This window comes from Spea bombifrons, chromosome 12, assembly GCF_027358695.1.
Source record: "Spea bombifrons isolate aSpeBom1 chromosome 12, aSpeBom1.2.pri, whole genome shotgun sequence".
Lineage (NCBI taxonomy): Eukaryota > Metazoa > Chordata > Amphibia > Anura > Pelobatidae > Spea > Spea bombifrons.
In genome coordinates, this window is record NC_071098.1 from 9,721,948 (window position 1) to 9,744,079 (window position 22,132).

The window sequence follows — 22,132 nt, forward strand, 5'->3', positions numbered from 1 at the left end:
TGCATCACAAGAACCAATTCTTAGGCAGCAGGGCCGGACTGGCGATCATACGGCGCCCCTGGGACTTTAATTCCAGCAGCCACCTGATGATGGGAGTGTGGCCAACGGCTGGATAGGCACACTATGTTTTTATGCTTTTTTTGCCCGGTGTGCCAGACGGCCAGTCACTGATGCCCATCCCTTTTCTTATCCATAACTCTGTGTGTTTGATGCCTGTGGTTGTCTTTTTGCCTAGGGGCCCTAGGAGTTCAACTTCAATGAATGTGATTGGATGCTTCTTACTGTGACCTAGATTGATGAAATCCTTGGTATTTTTGTTTAACTCATAGTCGGGGAATTCAGTTTAAGCACCGCTGGAACAATACAAACATGAAAATGTATATAAATACTTGTTCTCTGGGGAAATGCAAACTAGTATATATTTATATACTGTATTAACAAAGTAAAAAAAAAAAGAAATATGGTCCAAATCAATATATGTAATTGAATTGATTGGATGAGGTTTATATGGCTTCCCTCTTCTTTTTATCCCAAGTGAGCCCAACAGGACCTTGGAGGTTTTTTCTTCCTGTTCTAAATATCCGTATTAATTCTTTTTTCTCTCTCGATACTTTACAGGATACTAACAATGCACCTTTCTTTACATGCTTTCAGGGGGATGAACACATGTCATTTTTCTTTATTGTATCTTATTTCATGTTCTACCCCTTTTGTTGTCATAACTACAAAGCAAAATTGGTTGTACCCCCCTCTCTAGAACCTGTATTTTTTGGTACGGAAGCCATATCTTCACTTATACCTATCCATCTATTGGCACTAGGTAGTCATCTTTAGCAAATTTTAGAGTGTTACAACTGTAGGTATAATGAATGTAATGAAGACAAAGTGACAAAGAACTGTGTCTGTGAAAACAAAATAGACCTGTACTAATCTAAGAGTAATTATTTGCTTTAGATTGTATCTCTCATGTACCACTCACTGTATACTTACATTAGCAAACAGTGGCTCTACAGCCAATACTGCAGAGGTAGTTGACATGCAGCTCTCTCCAGTTGCTGCTAAAACACACCACCAATAATCCACATCTGGCATTACCTTCCCAAAGCTTGCTGAGAATGATGTGAGTTGTTAGGTCCATACCAGATGGCATGCAACCCAAGTCATGATCTAATATCTCTGCAACATTGCACTTTTTTCATGTCAACTATGCTACATATAACTGATGCCTTTAGTCCAAGATGATACTTTTTATTGGGCCAACACAGAAAAAAAAGTAGTAGTCCGTAAAGCTCTTGGAACCTCAGAGGTTGCTTCTTCAGATGGAATCAAAGACAGTTTTACTGCCCGCACAGCCATAATCAGCACTGTAGAATATGCTGGTGCTGTATAACTAAAAGAGAATAATAACAATGTCTTATTGTACATTTTTATCAGTGAAACAAAATGGTCTTATAGCAACCAATTGACAGTTCTTGATGATTGGACAATTTCATATGTTACTATGGTAACTGCACCAAGTGTTGATGCTAGAATGAACAAAAAAGGGGTTCTAAAATTAAGTTCAGCTTAGTAAACACCAGTCTTGCCCACAACATCAACCCCTGCATTAAAAATGCTTTATAAAGTGTTTCCCAACCATTCATTTGATTTGCATCCTCTAGTACTTTAATTAAGGGACAAATAGTATCATAAATAATGCACTTATATATCATGTAGCAATATTATTATTATTATTATTGTTGTTGTTGTTATTGTTATTAAAGTAAATCCTGATCATAAATAAAACTTTAACTTTCTCTAAAAATCTCCTTTTTCTTTTGATTGTAATTGCCGGATTTTCTTTTGTGGCTGAACTGAAAATTGAGGTATTAGGATTTACTTATATTTCAGCAACCCGAATAACAGGTTCCCCGTCAGGGTAGAAAGGGCCTGCTCAGAGCAGAATGTAACACCCTTTTGATTCCAGTCTCTCCTCCTACTTTGAACTTGTTACCCTGGAGCTGACTTGTTTGAATAGGCTCTGGCAGACTCGCTTGCGGAATAGCTAAGAACTTCTGCAAGACTCCGAGAAACTTCTTCAGTCTGAGGCTTTCTGTTTGGAATATGTCAGACTTCAGCCTGGAATGAAGACAGCTTCCCCGCAAGCATAAAAGAAGGGAGTAAAACAAAACACTGGAAGGTTTGTTTCTTTGTTTTTTGTTTATGCAAAATATTTCCTTTCATTCTTAAATTGATTATCACCGCCATTCAGTTTTCTACACATCAGATGAGACTTCAAAGTAAAAGAAACTTGGAGTCTAGGTTCAGTCTGTGAATGGAATATTCTTCTTGTTTGCGGTTATGATCATCTTAAAAAGTTTCCAAATTCTAATTTCACATAAAAAGGCTTTTTTAAGGGACGGTGAAGAATTGCGCTGTACCCCAGGCATGGGATCTTCATTCTGGCTTCTTCAAAGACCATAGTATGCTCCAAAAAAGCTATAATTTGCAGAAATGACTCATTCTGAACATGCCTGTAGCTGCACAAGCACTAACCGCTGTACCCCAGGTGTCATGCAGGTATACAGTTTGAATTGGTCTATCTCTGCCTGTCATTAACAAAGTAAAATGTGAAGCATTTACATAGAAGCCCTTTGCCGGCACTAATAGCATTTAATAGGTTTATAAAGCAAACATAAAGCACTTGCATAGAAGGCCATTGCCGGCACTAATGTGTGTTTAATTCCCCCTGTAAAGTGCATTAGGGGATAGATCTTACCAAGCTAACCAATGTGTGTTACAGTAGAAGAGTCATAGTAATAACTTTTGCTTAGGATGTGAATTGTCAGCTTTATGGCGAATCACTAAGCTGTGAACACAATTCCGTTTGAAGTTTTTTTTTACTCGTGCATGGTTTTTACTTATTTTAATCTTTTAATATACAGCACCGACAGATTCTGTAGAGCCGTACGATGCTGACGTATGCATAATAATGATATATTCAAAATGATAAACTTGTTATAAAAGTAGGCTCAGTAACAAAGTTGTTCTGATCGAATTGAGTGGAATGATGACATATATTTTTTTATTATGGGAAAATAGCTAATATTTGAAGCAGGTTTGTGCAATTTTCTTCTTGGCCTCATGATATATATATATCAAGAGGGAAAGCAAGACAAGTAGCACTCCAGATCTAATCAAACCACGGATTCCAGGCTACTCAGCTGCCTATCCAGAGCACTACATGTTCTAGTAGCACTGAAACATATATTTTATTAATCTTTGTAAAGACAAATGGAAAAGTAGGGAGCAAAAAAATAATAAAATCCAATGAAGGTCAAAGATCTTACTTGTAACCAGCCCATTGAGACACCAGGGGGCCTGATCATCCAAGATGGCGATGTGACCCCCCTGTCGGGGAATTACGCCCCTCTGGACGTCACTACATATATATTATTCGTACTCATCGTACTCTAAATGTTATCTTTTGTAAAGGCAGTTGGCGGGGTTGACACCCAAACATCATAAAGAATGATATTTATCAGCTGTTGGATAAACAGCATTTCCCCTTCTAACTAGTTAAAAGAGACCTGACGAGACTCTATTTTTCCATTGTGCTTCTTTTTTTTGTTTTTTTGCAATTTTCATTAGTGGTTCGATGACACCCACAGGCATTATATTTATAGGCCATGTTTGTTGTGGCTCGTTTTCATAAAAACTGTTACATTGCCGAGTTTCCAGGAAAATTGCCATAATATTATTTCAAAATAATTTGCATCGCGTGTGTGTTTTTTGTTTACTGAGGTTGCTAACATAATAAAGACACAATAACAATAATAACAATAATAATAGATTCATGGGAAATCATAGGGAAAACCTGCACGCGTTAAAGGGACAGTTTAATGTCCCTGACAGTTCCAGCAAAGAAAAAATACCATGTGCATATTTTAATATGCGTTCTTTAAAAGAGGGAGAAAGGGGCACTTACCTGATGTTGAAGCTGCAGCCTTGGTGCTGCCCTCCTCTTTGGTTCAGAAACTGAAATCAATGGGGGTACTTGCCAGGCATGCTTACAGGGGTCTGAATAGACCCCTTCCCACAGTATTCATTGAGCATGAGCTGGAGGTGACTAAGGGTAAGTACGTCACGTGCAAGGAAATGTGATCAGCCAAACACATCTCCTGCCCGGAAATTAGCCAGGGGGTGGGCAAAGGGGGCAACGAGGGTGCCTGGAGTGTCCCTTTAAAAGCAGATGTATTTCAATTATTAAACGTAAATAAATATACTTAGTTACAAAACATTTTGAGACTCTGAGAGCACATTTGAGATGTTCGAAAACCTGGTGGCTTTAAGAATTGGGAATGTATTCTTTTACCATAAGAATAATAGTAAATACTTCAAATGTAGCAAATCAATCGGAATCTTGTGAACTGTGTAGAGCGATTGGAAGGGGCATTCGCAAGGCACTGTCTGATCTTTGAAGATGCTACCCTGTGGATCTCTGTTCTTCGTGTTATAATATTTATGAGAATGTCGAGTTCCATCCCTTCTTTTAATATATGTTTTCTACTGACAGCCTTATTGTGATGAGATAATATAGCAGTGGGGGCTCGGAGCTGTATTACTGTTCCCTTGTCAGTTAACAAAAGTGTTTAATGAACAAAAACATAAACAATTTGTCTCACCTTGACGAGTACTTTTTTTTTCAGAAAAAAAGCTATAATCCCCAAAATGGGGAGCGCAATTCTCGGCCCTGCTTTTGCCGGATGAAACTTCTACGCTGTGAATAAGTCATGTTTGATTCATTGGGGTAGGAACGTTTCTGAGTACAGACAGAGTCATGTGGCAGTAGGGAGTAGGCTGAGACAGGCATTCTGTGCCAAGATAAAGCAGCATCCAGAAAAGGGTTTCAGACCAATCCGCGTATTTATCAGTGGAAACACTTAAGCACAAAAATGTTTCCAAGTAAAGACGAGAACAAAGGAGATATAAGAATGGCTGTTTAGGAATGTGACAGCTGAACAAGGAATCAAGGCTGCAGGCTACGTTGGTTGAGGAAAGCCATGAGAACAAAATGACTATATATTATAATGTTTATAAAGACATTTACAAAAGATTGAATTGAATTAGGAACTGACATATCTGAGATAAAACCCTAACTGTGCAGTATAGTCCTATATTGTCTGCTCTGATTTCACATCTGCATCTCACAAGGCCAGGGCTGGCAAATGTCCGGTGGGCCGGTGGCTCATAGGATTGTCCCATACTGCCAATCAAGTGTCAGATCCAGTGGCTGGATATGTGTGGCAGCCGCAAGCACACCACTTGGTGGCCACTGGCCTTAAAGCACCAGGGTTGCTTAGTCATCCCCAGTCCGGCTCTAGATAGTATCTCTACCATAGGCCATAACAGAGAATAGTTATTTTTTATATTTTTTATATTTGTGTGTATATGTGTCAAATGTATAATTTTACTTTTAAAGTTAATACATTCACTCTAAGGCATTGAAGAGATCTCCCGATATAACGTACATGTGTTTATACATAGTTAAGTAATAAAACAGATACCAAAGAGAACTATTGAGAACACTGTACATGAACAATGAATAGGCTGTGTCCAGGGGTCTTTGGAGTGGGGAACCCTCCAAATGTTGCATGTAAAAGTTACTGATCTACAAAGCTGTACACCATACCAAATCAAGGTACCACCAAATCCATGCATGACCATATTGTGGACTGTTGTCATTATTCTTTACCCTCCTAACCCCCATACTGCAATGCCCTTTAGTTGGCGGTGTATTTACCTTGGGCTGGGCTCCCAGCCGCCCTCTCCACAGTTGGCTTATTGAAAACATTAAAGCCATATTTATCACATTCTCGTGTTTTGCAAAAATCTATAATTCTAAAAGTAGCTTTCTACAGTATAATTTAACATCCGTATATCCACAATAGAGCCTTACACGAGAATAGACTAAAAGTGGTGGCAATGGAGGATCAAACTATTCTGACCAACCGTTGGCGCTTCTTTAAGAGGGAACATGTATAGAAAATCAATATTAATCTAGATTAAGATCTCACAGGGGACATTACTTTTGTTTAAATAATTACCCAATCTTGTGGGTCATAGGTTAAATAGCGGCATGCTCTCCAACTATAAATATTTATGCAATATAATGTAATGTAATATATACATTCAGTGCCTTAGCTTACATTTCAATTAATGATATTACTTTCTGTTTGTTCTATTAACAATGCAGAAATATTCTTAAAGAGATTGTAACATATGGTTTCTTTACACAATCTCCCTTTGTATTCCCTAATAGAACAGTCTTTTAATATTGCCCTATAATGGTAATAAAGGGTTAAGTCTTGTCCCATTTTCTTTCTTTATCTGCTCCATAAAGCAAGTTAAGGTTGAATGCAGGTTAATAATTGAAGCGCAGGGAAGGGAGGCTACTGCATTGCTCTTCGCTGTGAAGTTTTGACAGTTGCATATGGAAGGCCTTTCAAACAAATGCAGCCCTTGCAGAGAGAGAGAAATATATGCCCTAAAGGGCAGGAAAACAAGGTGACAACCCTTCCAGAAAATCTAGAGCTTCTTCAATCTGAAACTGAATGGATTTGGCTAAAAAGGAATTTAATTATTCCAGAACCTGTGACAGTTCACTTTTAAAGGGGTCATACGCACCTTAAATACCCATGTAAGCGGAGTGTTATGTTTAAAAAATATATATATTTTGGGGGGTTTCATGCAAATCCGTATAAGTATTTGTGAGAAGCCCCTCTATAAGTTTGTTCTCTTTCCCTACCCCAATCATGTTATCTGTCAGAAGCATCTCCTGCTAAATACTGAGCTTGTGCACATACCCACTGCCTGCTGCCTCCAACATTGGTTCCCATGAGGACAACAGGGGGTTTAACGAGACAATGTATTTTTTAATGTAGGTGGGCGAGCTGGCCAGGTGGGCTACATAAGGGAAGGCCTTGTGAGTGTCTGTATGGATGCGGGACAAAATCCTGAGAGTAGATGGTTCTAGAGCGCGTTCCTCACAATGATGGCTTGTCCAAATTTTTCATACAATACGCACTTGTCTTCATTTTGTGCATGTCCAAAATCATGAGAGTTTCTTTACTTCCATGTCTCCTACATAAGTAATATAGTAAAAAAGCCGCAAAAAAGGGGTTAGAAAATATACTCTGGATAGCAATCACTGTGTTTACTAGAAGTTCTTGTGTAGCTTCAAATTATCACAGAGTTGTGGGCAAATTAAAATAATCTTTCATCAATGGGTCCTTTGTAATATAAGCCTACATATAGTTCATCCCTTGAGCCTTTTAAATTATATGCCTGTCCACATATCTAAACATTATGAGTTCTTTTTACTTACAAATACATTTGTATTGTTATGTGGGTCAACAGTAAACGGTAACAGTGAGCACAATATAAATCCTTTTCATGCTTGATACTCATATTTACCAGGCGGTTCTATACTTTCAGTATTTGATACTGCATCATATTACATAGTTACATAGGCGTCCATCAAGTTCAGCCTTTCCCATATCTGTTAACTGCTGTTGATCCAAAAGAAGGCAAACAAACTCTCTCTGTGTCCTTTATTATTTTTATTATTATTATTATTATTGTTATTATCTTTTATTTATATAGTGACAGCAATTTACGCAGCGCTTAATGCAATACATATATTCAAGGGGTCGGACTAAGACAGAACGGCAGTCAGATCTCTCATCTGAAAGTTCAAATGTTAGGAGTTGTCTCTCATACAATGATTTTTATTTTATTGCATTGTTTTTTTTGTTTTTATTTTTCCTTTATTGGGTCAGGCTGAGCACTTGGCAAATGATAAGCGAACAGACACATATATTTGTACTTGAATACATAAACTAAATCTAATTTAGTTTAGCGTTGACATTTCTGAACAGAGTTTAAAAGGTGTGGCAGAAACGGAATAAGGCTGAGGTTGTTTGTCATAGCTCCAGAAAAGATAAGATTAGCCGGAGACTCGTTACGCATATACTTTAAAAGTTGTTGGACAAGTAGGAATTTACCTTTCAAAGAGCATTATGGAAACAATCCTGCTATTTACCTAGGAAGGATCTATGTAATGTGATACCGCCCTTCCTCGCAGGAGGATGTGGCAGACGTATGGACATTTGCCACTTAAGACCTTCAATAAGTCCTGTGTTGTCCCAACATGCCCAAGATGGAATGGAACGCATGTGTCTCTAAGAGCAAACAATTAAAAAGTGTTTAGCGCCCACGATGTAGAAATGAAGATTTTCTCTAATCTAGCAAGCGTGCATTCTTCTCTTAGACACAAAGTGCTGTCTGATTCTTTTCCAGATTAAATCTGAAAGACTAAACAATAATTTAAAGGGCAGAAGCCCCCCATTCACACCAGAACACGCATCATATCCATTATGATGGCTGGAGTGTCCCTTTAAACAGTGGGGTACGTAACATATTTTAATTCACTGTTTATATATTTTAATATTCCCAAAAAAACAAAACAAAAAAAAAGATGCAAAATAATAAAAAATAGAAACTAGGTAAAATTCCTAAAACAATAAGCATTCTGCTATTGATGGATGTCCATGGTTACTGTTGATGGCTGAATGATGGTGCCAGGCTTCAAAGGGAACAAGCCAAATGGCAAAACCAAAAGAAATTAGGTTATTAGTATCTGAGGTCATTAACCAAGTCTTTAATTAATCAAGGGTTTTATAGATATACTGTGGAGTAAAATGAAGATAGTTTACTATCTACTAGTCTACTGACAGTTTGTGATAAAGAAGGGGCCACAGGGTGAAGCCATATCTCTGGGATAGCCCAGTAGGAAGCCAAGATATTAATTTGAATGGATTTATTTTTGAAATAAGCCAAATTCATAAAAGGTCTGGATTGGCCACAGTTCAGTCAACACTCAACCGCAAAGGCTAAGTATTGGGACCCAAAAAGCTTGAGGAGTGTTTGAGGTGTGTAAGAAGAACCCACTGTCCCCATCACTATTTCTAACACTGGAGATAAAGTATTTCATTAAAATGATTTATTATATATTGAACTTTCCTTAGATTATGTGATTCATGTTAGGAAGTTTTATTTAGAAATTTGCACATAGAATACTATGCATATAAAACAAAACAACTATCAAAACTATTTTGAAATACGGATAATCCACCAGAACCTTTCCTTGGAGTCAGTCTCTTGCCAGAAAAATAATGTAGTTATGTTCCTACCTAGAAAAGACAAACAGATCTCATTAGACCAAATACATGGACAGTATATCAGAAGCAAATTGTGTTTCCTCAGAGTAACAACATGTGTATATCTTTTTGATATGTTTTTGGTTCCATTAACAATGAGAAGAACGAGAAGGATAACATTGCCTTCAAGAATGCTTGTCTGACTGTAAAGGTGCTTTAATGACAGTTAAAGGGACAGAGTAATCAAAAATGTAACTACTCTGATTTTTAGGTTAGAGTTTCTCAATTAGGACCCCAAGAACATATTCATTCACCTCTCTAAATGGGCCATTAACCCCGAGTTCAGACCACATTGACCTTAAAGCATGGCCTGGGACTCTGTCCCACCATCTGTAATTCTTTCTACCTGGTGGTTTAGATGGACAGCATCAGACAATGCACTCTAATGCCCCATTTAGCCCAGAGAATGCATATTAAAGCATTTTGTAACTAAACTAATTTCCGTTTCATACCTGCTAAAAACACGAGAGATTTCTGATGAATCCTGCAATATATTTGCAGGCAAGAAATGTTAATTTAAAGATGACCCTCAGCTATCATATGTATTAAAGTCCATATGATGGCCATTTAAGTGTAATAATATAATATCTCTGATGATATATATTTGTAATTTGTTTCATGCTTTCCATTTGATGACCTGTTACAAAAGAGGTCAGCTAAATAAGAGATATCTGGGGCACACAGCAATACTACCGATTAAACAAGGTTTTTTCATGTGCGAATCGGTACCGCGTGCAAGCTCTGCACTTGTAGCCCGGGGATTTCTTCTTATAAATTAAGAAAATAGTTTTCTTGGATGGCGGAATAAATCTCTGGATTTTGTGTCGAAGGCTTAAGGTCTTTGTTTCGGGAACTCATTTACTATAAATATGATTTGTCATGTGAGCTTGAAAGCTAGCGTCTACCGGCGATTCCTGAAAAGTTCATAGGAGTCTGTGAAATGAGATGCTTCAAGTGCAGCGATACCGTGATTTATCAGCTTAGAAATGGGATGGGAAACACAGCAATGCACATGCAAAACCCCACTTCTATACTACCCAGAGAAAAGGGCTTGGACGACACTCAGAACTTTCAAAGTTACTTTATAGAAAAGAAACCAAAATGTTTGCTCTAGGCATGAATATATTTAGTTAACCTTTTCACTGCTCAAAACAAAAGCTGACATAACGACAGTACTTTCCTTGTTCTAGATTAATAGGTTTACATACATGCAATAAGAAAGGAAATATTACACAATGAATACTTTGTAACATAATGCATGCCTATTTTTTATATACGTTTACAGTTCTCTTTAGCTTCTTGCTTTCTCTGTTATTTGCACGGAGCGTCTGACCTTTGGTTGATTGTAATCTTTATTCTGTGGCATTTATTCTATGTTTTTGAACAGCGGTGACGTTTGGGCTTTAAGTGTGTGGGCTGAGAGATAGAGGGTGTGAAAAATGTGTTTTGGGCTTCCTTGTGCTCTTAGTTGGACTAGTCTTGGTTCTGGATACCAGACCCATGGAATATTAATGCTTTTATTATAGGGTTGTTCAGCTGAACATTTGTGAACTACACATATTGAGGGCCAGATGTTGATGCATATAGCCCAGCAGTGTGTAATTCATTAATATACTCACAGAATGAAATACAGTATATTCATTGTGGGTTATATATGTATATATCGTCAGGCTTGACTTTTGTATGACTGGCCAGCATCAAGTAGAATCCTTAAAGGTCTGGTATAAAACAGCCAATTTGGAAACTCTTCTTTAAGCAGGTAGCCAGGTGGCTGTGAGCAGTGGGGAAAATGGATATGTGTCTAGAGAAAAAGAGCCCTAAGAATGGTCTCTAAACCCCAGGTGTGATCGTCACTCCTTTGGTCTAAAATGATTGCCAGATGTGGCAACATAGTAGGATATCACTTCATGTCTCGTAGGCTTTGTTTAAAGTCAGCAAATCATCATTAAGCTTTTTTTGTTATTTTCACCTTTCGTGTCAATTAGCTACCAGCACGTGGCTAATTGTAACTACGATCGCGGGCACGACACTTGATTTACAAGACGTTACTTTCTAGTCGGCTATCGGCAGTTCTATTCAGAGATAATCTTGTTAATCATGCTTGTTACAGTGTAATTTTCTGTAATCAGCTGTACGGTCGGAGAGCTGCGTAGCCATGTCAGGCCCCCTGGGATTCTACAAGGACAAGGTGTCTAACCCAGAGTTACTAGGTCCTTTAAATTGCAATTTACTGTAATAAGCCTTATTAGGGCTTGGATTACCATCTACTAATAGTCACGTCTGTAATGGTTTTTAAGTAAGTGCAACTTTATCAGTGGGTAGAAGTCACAGGTGATTAATGGCGCTATTGTTATAGGCGCAGCTGCCTGTGTTTGGCCTGAATGGTTTTCTGTAGCAAAGGTTTCAACTGAAAAGAAAGTGAAATTTAAGAACAGGATGCTGGGTCCCTCCCATTGGAAACCAGTAGTAAAACAACTTTTTTTTGTGACAAGTAACAAATTCCAGGGCTTTGTTGAATACGAACAGTCAGGGAAGCGAGCAAAGCATATCATACGTTAGAATAATCGCTACCATATTAAAACGATGTGTTTTGCTGCCAGAGGAAATTAGGGTTTAGCAATGTTCTCAGGATAACAGTTTACAGCATCTCCACCCACCCAAAATAGTTTACCCTGTGACTTGGCATGGGATAAAATGAGAATCATTATCACGCTGTAGAGATGAATTACAGCTATATATCACCGTAGACTTCTGTGAACATTGAAAGGGAAAACAGGAAATTCTCCGGCTATAATATGCGTCCTCTGCTGTATACACAGAATTTATAAACTGTATACAAAAAAAAAAGTTTGGGATTATGAGGTAATTAAAAAGAGTCATTTAAATTAAAAGGAGCCTTTAAATAAAGATCAGATATACCTTATTATTTAATGTGATTTTAAAAGGAAATTACATATATATATATATATATATATATTATATTAAGTTATATATTTTTCATAAAAGTCATACAATGTAAGAACCTTTGTAAACTATGAAATATTTTAAATGATGTATTTTGTGACAGGAGGAGGCCATTTTAAATTGTATTATTATCACTTCCTGTTGTTCTGCACAGCAGTTTCCTTTAATGACCAAATACAAATCCCTTACTACATTTGTTAATACAGACCAATGCAACCCAAGTGTTTTCAAATTATAAAAGTAAATGGGTTATATATATATATATAAGGTACTTGGGGATCTTGTATATAAATATACAAGATATCGTGTATATATATCCTTCCAGTCCTCTTATTTTTTACTTTTTTTTATCTCACCTACCTAGCCTTTATTCTGTTCACATGATTTGTGTTTATCCTTTGCTTTCTCTAGTAGTATGTAGGAACAGACAATCTGCTTCATTATTAATGAATGATTAGTCTATTTAGGTGTCAAGAGTGGCCTGGATCAAAGTTTTAGATATCAAAGAAAGAAAAGGAAGGTCATCCTTAAAATGATAATGCTGCCCATGGAGCACAGTTTGCGAGCTTAAGGCTCCTTACAGGTTGAGCACCTGAAGCAGAATGTTTTTTCCTCTCTTCTGATCTCCATCCCCCAGACATTCCTAGTTCCCTTGGATTAGAATGCCCTTCATCCTATCCTATAAATCAAAGCTTTAGCTTCTTTACAAAAAGAAAATAAAACAAGATAAACATACCACTAATAGGGATAACAAAAATGAGACACATATGTGAAATACATCTCTTTATTATCTCACAATCAACTTAATGTTTGTCTTCACACAATTATTGTTAGCATTAAGCACACACTGCAGATGGCACTATATATTATTTCTCGATCAGATGGAAAATTTATCCACAGATAATCCCCCCCCCAAGCATTTCCACGGGGACCTGATTAAAGGTACTGGACCACCTGGCTATCATATGCATTAAAGTATATATGATTGCTGGAGTGTCCCTTTAATTCTAGATTCCTACATAAAATTCAAAAGAAAGATTTAATATATACAATATTGATAACATTTTACAGCTGAAAGAAAAGCCACATTATAGAAATCTTCATAGCCCACTGTAAAACTCTCTGCCTCTTAGTTGTTTAATGGGCATTCAGTATAATTTGGGAGACTGAATGTGCCAGCTGGTCACTGACCTGTAACAAGAAGAGAATTCATCTTTTACAGTACCCTCTGTTTCTGTGCAATTGCCAAGTCTTCAGTAAACTACAAAAGAGACTCCGTTGTGGAGCTGTTCCTATTCATGCTACACCATTCAGACTAGTCTCTGGTTGCGGTGCCTACAAAGGAACTCAAAGTCCTTCACATCCATCTCCAACCTTAAAAAGCTCTGTTAAAGTGGATTTATTATATTCCAATAGCCTTTCTTCGATTTGTTCCATTTTCTTTTCAGATCAAAGGTTTTCAACTAGTGATCCCTGTCTAACCTCTAACCAGCAGTTATGTAACTTGTTGAAAGTGAATATGACATAGAAAACCAACCAATCATCATTAATTGCCAGCGAAAAAACAAATTTCATGTTATGTTAACATGTTTTAACATGACATATGCTCTTATTTTAGATACTAAAAATAAACAAAAAGCTTACTTAGGAACTCAGTTTCCTTTTGGCACAAATGTTCATTTGAGATCCTATATTTTTTTTCAACCAGGTCAGAAATGCATTCAAAAAAATGGATGTTTAAATGTGAATTTAATGCTGGGATACATGATCAGCAGAAAAGACAGAACATATAAGTGCAACATTACAAATATTAACAAATATTAACAGACATGGGTATTCGTTTTATGCTCAGTTCATTAATGTCTTTAAAACCTAAGGCATGCGTATATTAGTTAAGAGTTAATTAGATAATAAATCTGTGAAAGTGGAGTAAGATGAAGAAGCAGCTGGATGTCCGTGAATAAACCAATCACAGCATTTTCAGTTATTAAAAAGAAAGTCTAGATTATAAACTCTTAAGCAAGGGACCTCTTTACCTAATGTAATGTCGTTTGGCAGACCCTTTGAAAGTATGTACTGTAAGAAGCGCTGAGTAAACTGTTGGTGATATATATATATATATAAGAGATGATAATAACAATAAAAATGTCTCCTTTATTATTTTAATAAACTGCAGGCTGAAGCACATGAATATAACATGATGTTGATTTGTCCTATAAGCAAAGTAGACTTTTGTCCAGCACTTGCCCATGTTATGGGAGCTTCCACTTTTAGACCCATATCCAGGGCTGACCCAAAGTTTCTTTATGTATTTAAGAAGTTTTTGTGCCCTGATGTCACTCTCTTATTCCGTTCGTAGTAATAGCTTCCATTTGACATACTGTAAAAAAAAAAATGTCCTCAGCTGCTAGGTGCTTAAATCCCAGCTACAGCAAGGGCATCTCAATTAAAAATACATTAACGTACTTGTTTTAAGCCAAGGGTTCACACAATTACTGGCGTGTTTGAGACCCTTGAGATAAAATCAGTACATTTGACTATTTTTTTAAAGTTTATTTATGCCCAGTTCTTTTTTAATTAAATATATTGAGACTTAGATAGATATTTAAGAGTTATTAAAATATCTCCCCAGGGCCTGGCAATGCCTCGGAAGCGCCTTGAGCTTTTGTGCCATTCTGCTTCTAAATGTATCCCACTGAAACAATGACTATATTTTAGAAGGTTCTGTGCCTATGAGTCATTGCTATATGACCCAAAATCGGCATGTGTACGTGCATGTCAATTAAGGGCTTAGTCAAAGTTCTCTTCTAATAAAATATGAGTATGATATCAATCGAGTATGTGGAAACATAATTATTTCTTTGGTTTGGTATTGCATTCAGCAAATGGAATTTGAATAATTTAGGTTATTATCCTCCTCCTTTCTTGTAAAGCCTAATGAGGACCAAATAACTCTGTCTCTCCTTGAATAGTACTTTGTCTGCCTGTGGCATTGTCAAGTTAACTAACTCAGGAACTATCATGTTAAAGGGACAGAGCTCCCATTTCTCTTTTTAGAAGCCCAATGTGTTCAAAAACATGGTAGGGCCACAGTGTAGGAGCAGATACTCATTTCTTCCACCACACGGGGATATGCAGCCTCTTCCTTTCCTCCAAAGGAGGGCCAGATCTTCTAGGGCCCTCTTGAATGATGGGCCCACTCAAGTCTTTAAAAGGAGTGACTAACAAAAAGCACAGGCCTGGTTCCACTGTGGTATTTTCAGTGAAAAACTATACCCAAACATAGAAAGTTGGTATATCTAATACATACTTCCTTCAATCAGAGTTTTTTTTGTGGTCTAGGATTGTGAATTTATTCTGACCGTAAATTTAACCTGATGGGACCAGTAAGACATGTTACAATGAGCAATGTATTATCCACGTTTAAACTTTAGGTCTAATCAAACTACTAAAACTTCTACAGAGTAACCATGCTACTATATCATTTCCGGTCAGTCTTGGTTTCATAAGGTGAATTGAGTATTAATGATAACACCTATCGAGTATGTACGGTGGGAAGGGCAGACAGATGCTGTCAGCTTCTTTGACGGATTTCTGCTTGGGGGGTCATCAGCAAACAGGACCTTTCTATCTTTTTGTTTCTGTAACTCCAGATTGTTACTTGCTATGTGTTATGCCCTCTTTACCTATTGTACAGCACCATGGGATTTAATTGTGATGTGTCAATCAATTAATAATAATAATAATAATATTATTAACATGGATGATGCAAGCGCATAACGTCACATTGTTAGTTTACTCTTGAAACCTGCTCCTGTCAAGAACGAGTTGGAAAAACAGGGAGTGAACAAAGCTAAGCACTGCACCTCTGACAGACAGTACCTAGGGGGTGGGTTACACTTCTTACCAAAGGAAACACACGAAGGAGATCAGATCTGCAGAATTATATTAGGTATTATTCCTTTGATCAATGAAGCATGAAAAAAGCAGACATACACCTCAGAAAGAGAGACAGCCCCAGATAGGGGGTGAAAAGCCAGACGCGTTTCGCATTCTTAATCATTGGCACTGCATCTCTGACTTGTGGTTAATAAACTGCCCAAGAAGTCGAGCAACTACATTTCATACTCGGAGACTGGGACAAAAGTAGACAATTGGTTGGTATGCTAATATAGTGCAAGCACTGGACTTTTGGATGGTCCATTTCCTTATACTTACCATGATTAAATGATTTCTCTGCTAGTACAATGTGACCATCTGATTTGCCTTTACTTATATTCCATTAGCTCATAATCTAAAACCAGAAGGTCAGAGGCTTAGCTGTTCGTTTTACTGAAAAGAAGGTAGATACATAAAGGAATCTCCGATCTGAATGTATACAGTGAGGGAACTTAACCATGCATAGGGTAGGCATAGACCTATCCTGAATCTAAGATAAGACCAATGACTGATTATGATCTGAGTCTTTAAATCAGGAAAAATGGGCAGACGAGATGGGCCAAATTCTTCTTATCGGTTGTCAAATTCTATGTTTCAATGTATTTATTTGTCTAAATGCTTTTATCACTCCCTAATTGTAAGTTTTCTTCCTGCGTAACCTTACCACCCTTCCTCGGTGTTCTGTGATGAGCAAAAATAACTTGCCCGAACCTGATTTCCATTTGCTCGGATATTGCTGGTACATTCATTGAACGTACATTCTTTGTGGTAAAATGATTTTCCTGTTTGCTCTCTTGGAACCATTGAAATATGATGTGGGAACACATTCCATTTTATCTCAAACCTACTTCTTAAGTTGTCCAATATCGTCACAGCAGGTTAAGCTGCTGTTGGTTTTTTCTCTGTATTCTGAGAACATTTAGTCCAGTGATTCTAGTCGATGCATTCGTAATAGTTCTAATCTGTGCCCAATGATTGAACCACAGAACTTACTCTTGGAATATTAACTGCGATCAAAAACTTCTTTGTTAAATGTTTGGCAGCTCATAAAATTCGTAGATCGTTCTTGACCAACAAAATAATGAAATTGTTAATTAAAAAATCTCCAAAAACTCAGTAAATTAACAGAAAGGATCTATTTAAGAAAATTGTCAAAGATGTCGGTTACCTTGTGAATGTCCATACTGTGATACCTTTTAGTAATATCAACGTTAATTCTTGAAGCTTTTCTGCCTTTTAGCACAAACATACAAGGACATGCTTTATAAATAAATGAACAAAGAGTATTAATATGGCCCTTGGAGGTATTACAGAATTACCCCTGCAAGACATTAGACAGCTGTTTTGTTGCATTGATGCTAGCTAAGCGAGCAACGGAAGGAAGATGAAATATTAAACCCTTGTTCTTTTCAACTTATCTTCAAGGAGTTATCTTTCATCTGTCGCTGTTAAAGATGGGGATTAGAAAAATAAGGTGCATAATGAAGGTCCTCAATGAATTTTGGAATCAAATCGCAGAAGTATTCCCAACTCTTGGCGAACTACAGAAAAGGGCTCCTATTTTATTGTGTATTTAAAGTGAATATGTATTCTACTTTAAAAAATATATATATTGTATTTACTTTCTAATGCTATAATGTAGATAAACCGATGTAATGGTATCCATAAATGAAGATAAGCAAGTTATATGTATTAAAATCCTACCATATGCATATACCAATGGATCAGTCATTTAACTTCCTGATCTGCACAATCATTCCTCCCCATTAAATGATGTCTCCTCTATTGTCAAATAGCTGACTATGGTTAAATGGTTCAGATATTTCTTGCAAGGGTAGGGTGAGGAAAAGGGATATAACTTCAGGGGAAAAATGTGATTTGGAATAGTAGCCATGTCACTTTGTTTCGGAGATTTCTTTCGGAGATCAAAGGTTTCCCTTGTAACCGGACCATTGACTAAAAGGAAACCAAATGGGATGATCTGCCCTGTTTGGTAGCAGGAGGACTAATTCTTCCCTGGACCGGCCACCCTAGGCCTAGTCAGCCAAGGCTAGGACATGTCACTGGTGTCGATAACAGTTGGCCATTAGGGAGAAGAGTGTTATGACCAGCAATGCTAAGGTCCACTACAGAGGAGTAGCAGAAGAACGTTTACTGATTATGAACAGATATTTCAGGACAATTTAATTATTTAAAAGGCTCACATGATTTAAAGCACCGAATATGAAAGCAGTGCCAATGCCTTGGATTTACCTCAGAACAGATAACAACCTTCAGATTACTTAGAGACTCCAGTAATATCCTCCATGTAGCGTAATAAAAGGGTTTCTGCCATCTTGGAATGAGTCTACTTTTGTTCCCATGGTATTTAGAGGTTTAGAGTAGTTCTGTATCCGCTATGATTGGTGTACATCGGAGATGTTACCTTCACTTGAAGAAGCTTGAAGAAGAGGTCCAAAAAGTTCAAAGAGAAGGCATTTGATTGGTAATTACACTTAATGATTTTAAATATCTATATGGGGCAGTTGTAGGCAAAGTTTCTCCAGTTTGGAACCTTTGCACTAATGAATGTAAACTTACATTTAAAGGAGCAGTTGAAAAGAAGATGAATTTAATATGCCATCTTCCTTCTGTGACTTAATAAGGAAGTTTTTCCACAACAAAACAGCTGTTTTAATTAACTTGCCACACCACGAGAAGTGCCTTCGTGCTTGGAATTCCAGGTATGGCACAATAAGGTGAAGCCAATACCTGCAAATTAAGATTAAATGCCTCTATAATGATCTGACAAACAAGGTGGAAGCAAAAACTAAACAAGCCGCACTATAAAATAACACCACTTCCCTTAATAAAATCAATAAAAAAAGAATCTATTGTATCATATAACATATAAGCATTTTGGCCCATGACTTAACCATTAATAAGTCCAGTTTCTTAGGCATGCATGAGGTAGGCATATGGCTCCTAAACCTAGAACGAGACCAAAGGCCAAGTGAGGTTGGAGTCATGACAACAAAAACAAGCAGACTAATTAGGCCGAATGGTTCCTGTCTGCCGTCAATTTCAAGATTTATTTGTTTATTTCATAAGGCATATGAGGTAAGGCATGATATGTTAAAAAGACAGTTGGTGAGGATCCCATTGAGAGAGGATCATGTGTTTTATTGTGCCACTTATCGTTTTTTAGGTTGGACCACTCACATGTAAATAGACAAATTAACAGATAGATAGATAGATAGATAGATAGATAGATAGGCAGCTGGATAGATAGATAGATAGATAGATAGATAGATAGATAGATAGATAGATAGATAGATAGATAGATAGATAGATAGATAGATAGATTTGTAAGTGGGTGTAAAATAATCCTCTTATACTTTGATTATTCAGGCTTTTTAGTGTGATGGGTTGCTCACGTGTTCCATGCGGTAACACAAACTAAGAATGTATATTAAAGCACTTTGTAAGTACTCTAATATGCATTTTTTAACATGAAATTAAACAGATCAAGCTCCCCTTTTTCCTACTTTTCTCCCTCTTCGGTCCCATTTTTCATGCTGATGTTAGCAGCATAAAGCAGCCAGTCTGCAGCAGGAAAGCCCGCTTATTGAATTCAGTACACGAGGGGGTCTCCCTGGAGCTGGCTGGCAGCGAGGTGGGATGCGGAAGTACAGAAACGTATATGAGAGGACTCTATAGAATCTCTCCAAGGGGGAGAAAACTAAAATGTAAAGTGGTCGCTCAGTATTTAAGAGTATATGATTGCTGGAGTGTCCCTTTAATGCTATGAAAAAAGGAATGATGTCAATGAAAATTATATAATCTTATACGTGATCTAAAGTACAAGAAAGTACATAGTTTACTTTAAGAACACTTACATATATATCTACGTGGAGTTTAATGAACCTGAACGTGTAACATGTTTTTGTTAATACATGTCTATATGTCATTGTTTGCAATCACAGACAGCAGATTCTTTTGAGATAACGTCATGGAAAGTATCAGCATCCTTCTGCTTGACGGATTTTCATACATACGTCATTCGTTGGTACATGTGCACAATCCACAAGAAGGTCTGCTTTGTTTCATTAGGTGATGTACTTAAGGACATGCAAGAACCTGCCTCGATTTCTTTGCTTTTGGCTGAAGAGAAAATTCTGTGTTTTGGCAAGTGTGGCTGTCATTAAATAAATAAATGAAAAAAGAATAAAGCAGATCTCTCTATACGCTCCATTTGGGAGAGGCATGTTGTCAACTTGTATATAATCTCGCTGCAGTTACAGTTAAAAAGAGACGAAATAGGTGCATTATGCATTATTATTACCTGTAATACATTCTCCGGCATTGTCTCGTTGATAATTTTATGAAATATTGAAATATTCGTAAAATCAGATTTGGCAGTTTTGTGTATTAAAAAGCTACAGCCCTTTCATAGTAATATATATACAAAAAAGGCAAAAACGAGGTTCTAAAAAATAAAATTTAATGTATAAAATACATTATTGTTCTTCACAATGCCTTACTTGGTGACATAAATAAGTTTCAGTCTATGATTAAAAATTGATACTAAAAAAACCATAGTGAAAACCAATAGAAGTCCAGATTTATGAAGGGAAAAAAAGAAATGATTTCATTATAGTTGCCATAAATCACTCCATGAAGGAAAAGTATACAAAGCAAGGTTTTAAAGGCCATATCCACTGGCAACCAATTTAAAGTTTCTGCTGGTTGGACCATGCTTGGTTCAAAAGACCATCACAAGGTTTATGGCATGGATTTTTCAGCTCCTTGGGCTGGTCGGAGGAGATCAGAAGATATCCCAAACTAGCCCATGGTCCCGACTGATGCCTAAAATCCAGACTGTCCTGCAAAAACTGGGACGTATGCAAATATCACATCAAAGGAGAACGCGGAGGACAATAGATGGAATAAAATTGCAGCTTGGCCAGTTATTTTATTTGAAATAAAACGTATGCCTTTCGTCAGAGAGCCTCAGCTCTTATGCAACATATATATATAACATGTTTTGGCAGTGAGCTCCATTACTTTGGAAAATGCTGACATGGATTTCTGTGTACGTAACATATAATTACCAGGGAAGAATTATAGAGCCTCACATTTAACAAGTTCAGTTTCCTTCATGTGTTTTGCCCGTACCAACCATATTCTTGGCCAAGCCAGCTCAACTCACCTCCTATAATTGCGTGTTTCTTGGGAACATGCGTTTCATTAACTTTTCATGGAGAGACCATGCCAACTCTGTATATTGTAAGTCTTTATCTTGACATTATAGGAAAGCATTTTAATCGATATCAAATTGCCTTAAAAACCATAAGATCACCTTATTAAGACTGACCTATAATCATCAAACCGTTTGGTGGTGCCAATAATTAGACTTTCCTTTTCAAAATCTGTACATGTTGTTATTTTTTTTGCACCGATCATTTTCTTCCTCCTTTATATTAATTTGACAGCTCAGCGAGGAAAATAGAGAAAAGTAAATGGCAAACAATTTTGAAAACAACATGAGCTTCTTACAAGAATGAGTGCTAGGTGCTTTAATCTAATATTCATTCTTAAAATCAGGAAGAATCATTACACTGACATCCTTTTTCAAGCCTTGTAATTTACCAAAGTGTTGCGTATGTCATTTAAATGACACATTTTAATAGCCATATCTTATAAAACTAAATTAGCCAAACAATAAATCTTGCAAAGCTCTAGCAGCAAAAGGACAAGGAGCTCAAGTGATTGCTGTCATTGTCTCTCCTTCTGCCAGGGCAGATAGATCTACAGCTGGGTCATACCGGGGTAGTGACCGAAACCTTTTTGACCTGGTATGACCCATTGTCCTCTAACGCACCACTCTCCATTATTTCAACTGACTCCTCCAACAGAGGTAGCTCTACCATATCAGCATATTAAGAGGCTACATAGGGCCTTCGTATGTCTAATGGGTCCATTTGGGG

General features: G+C 37.1%; 1 protein-coding gene across 1 annotated transcript in view; it reads left to right on the plus strand.

Annotated features, from left to right (window-relative positions):
- Window positions 1-1,996: 1,996 nt before the first annotated feature.
- Window positions 1,997-22,132, plus strand: part of PLCH2 (phospholipase C eta 2) — a 239,830-nt gene continuing 219,694 nt past the window's right edge. Inside the window, exon 1 of the mRNA XM_053452574.1 lies at window positions 1,997-2,179. The gene's annotated coding sequence lies outside the window, so the exon portion shown is untranslated. The remainder of the gene's footprint in view (window positions 2,180-22,132) is intronic.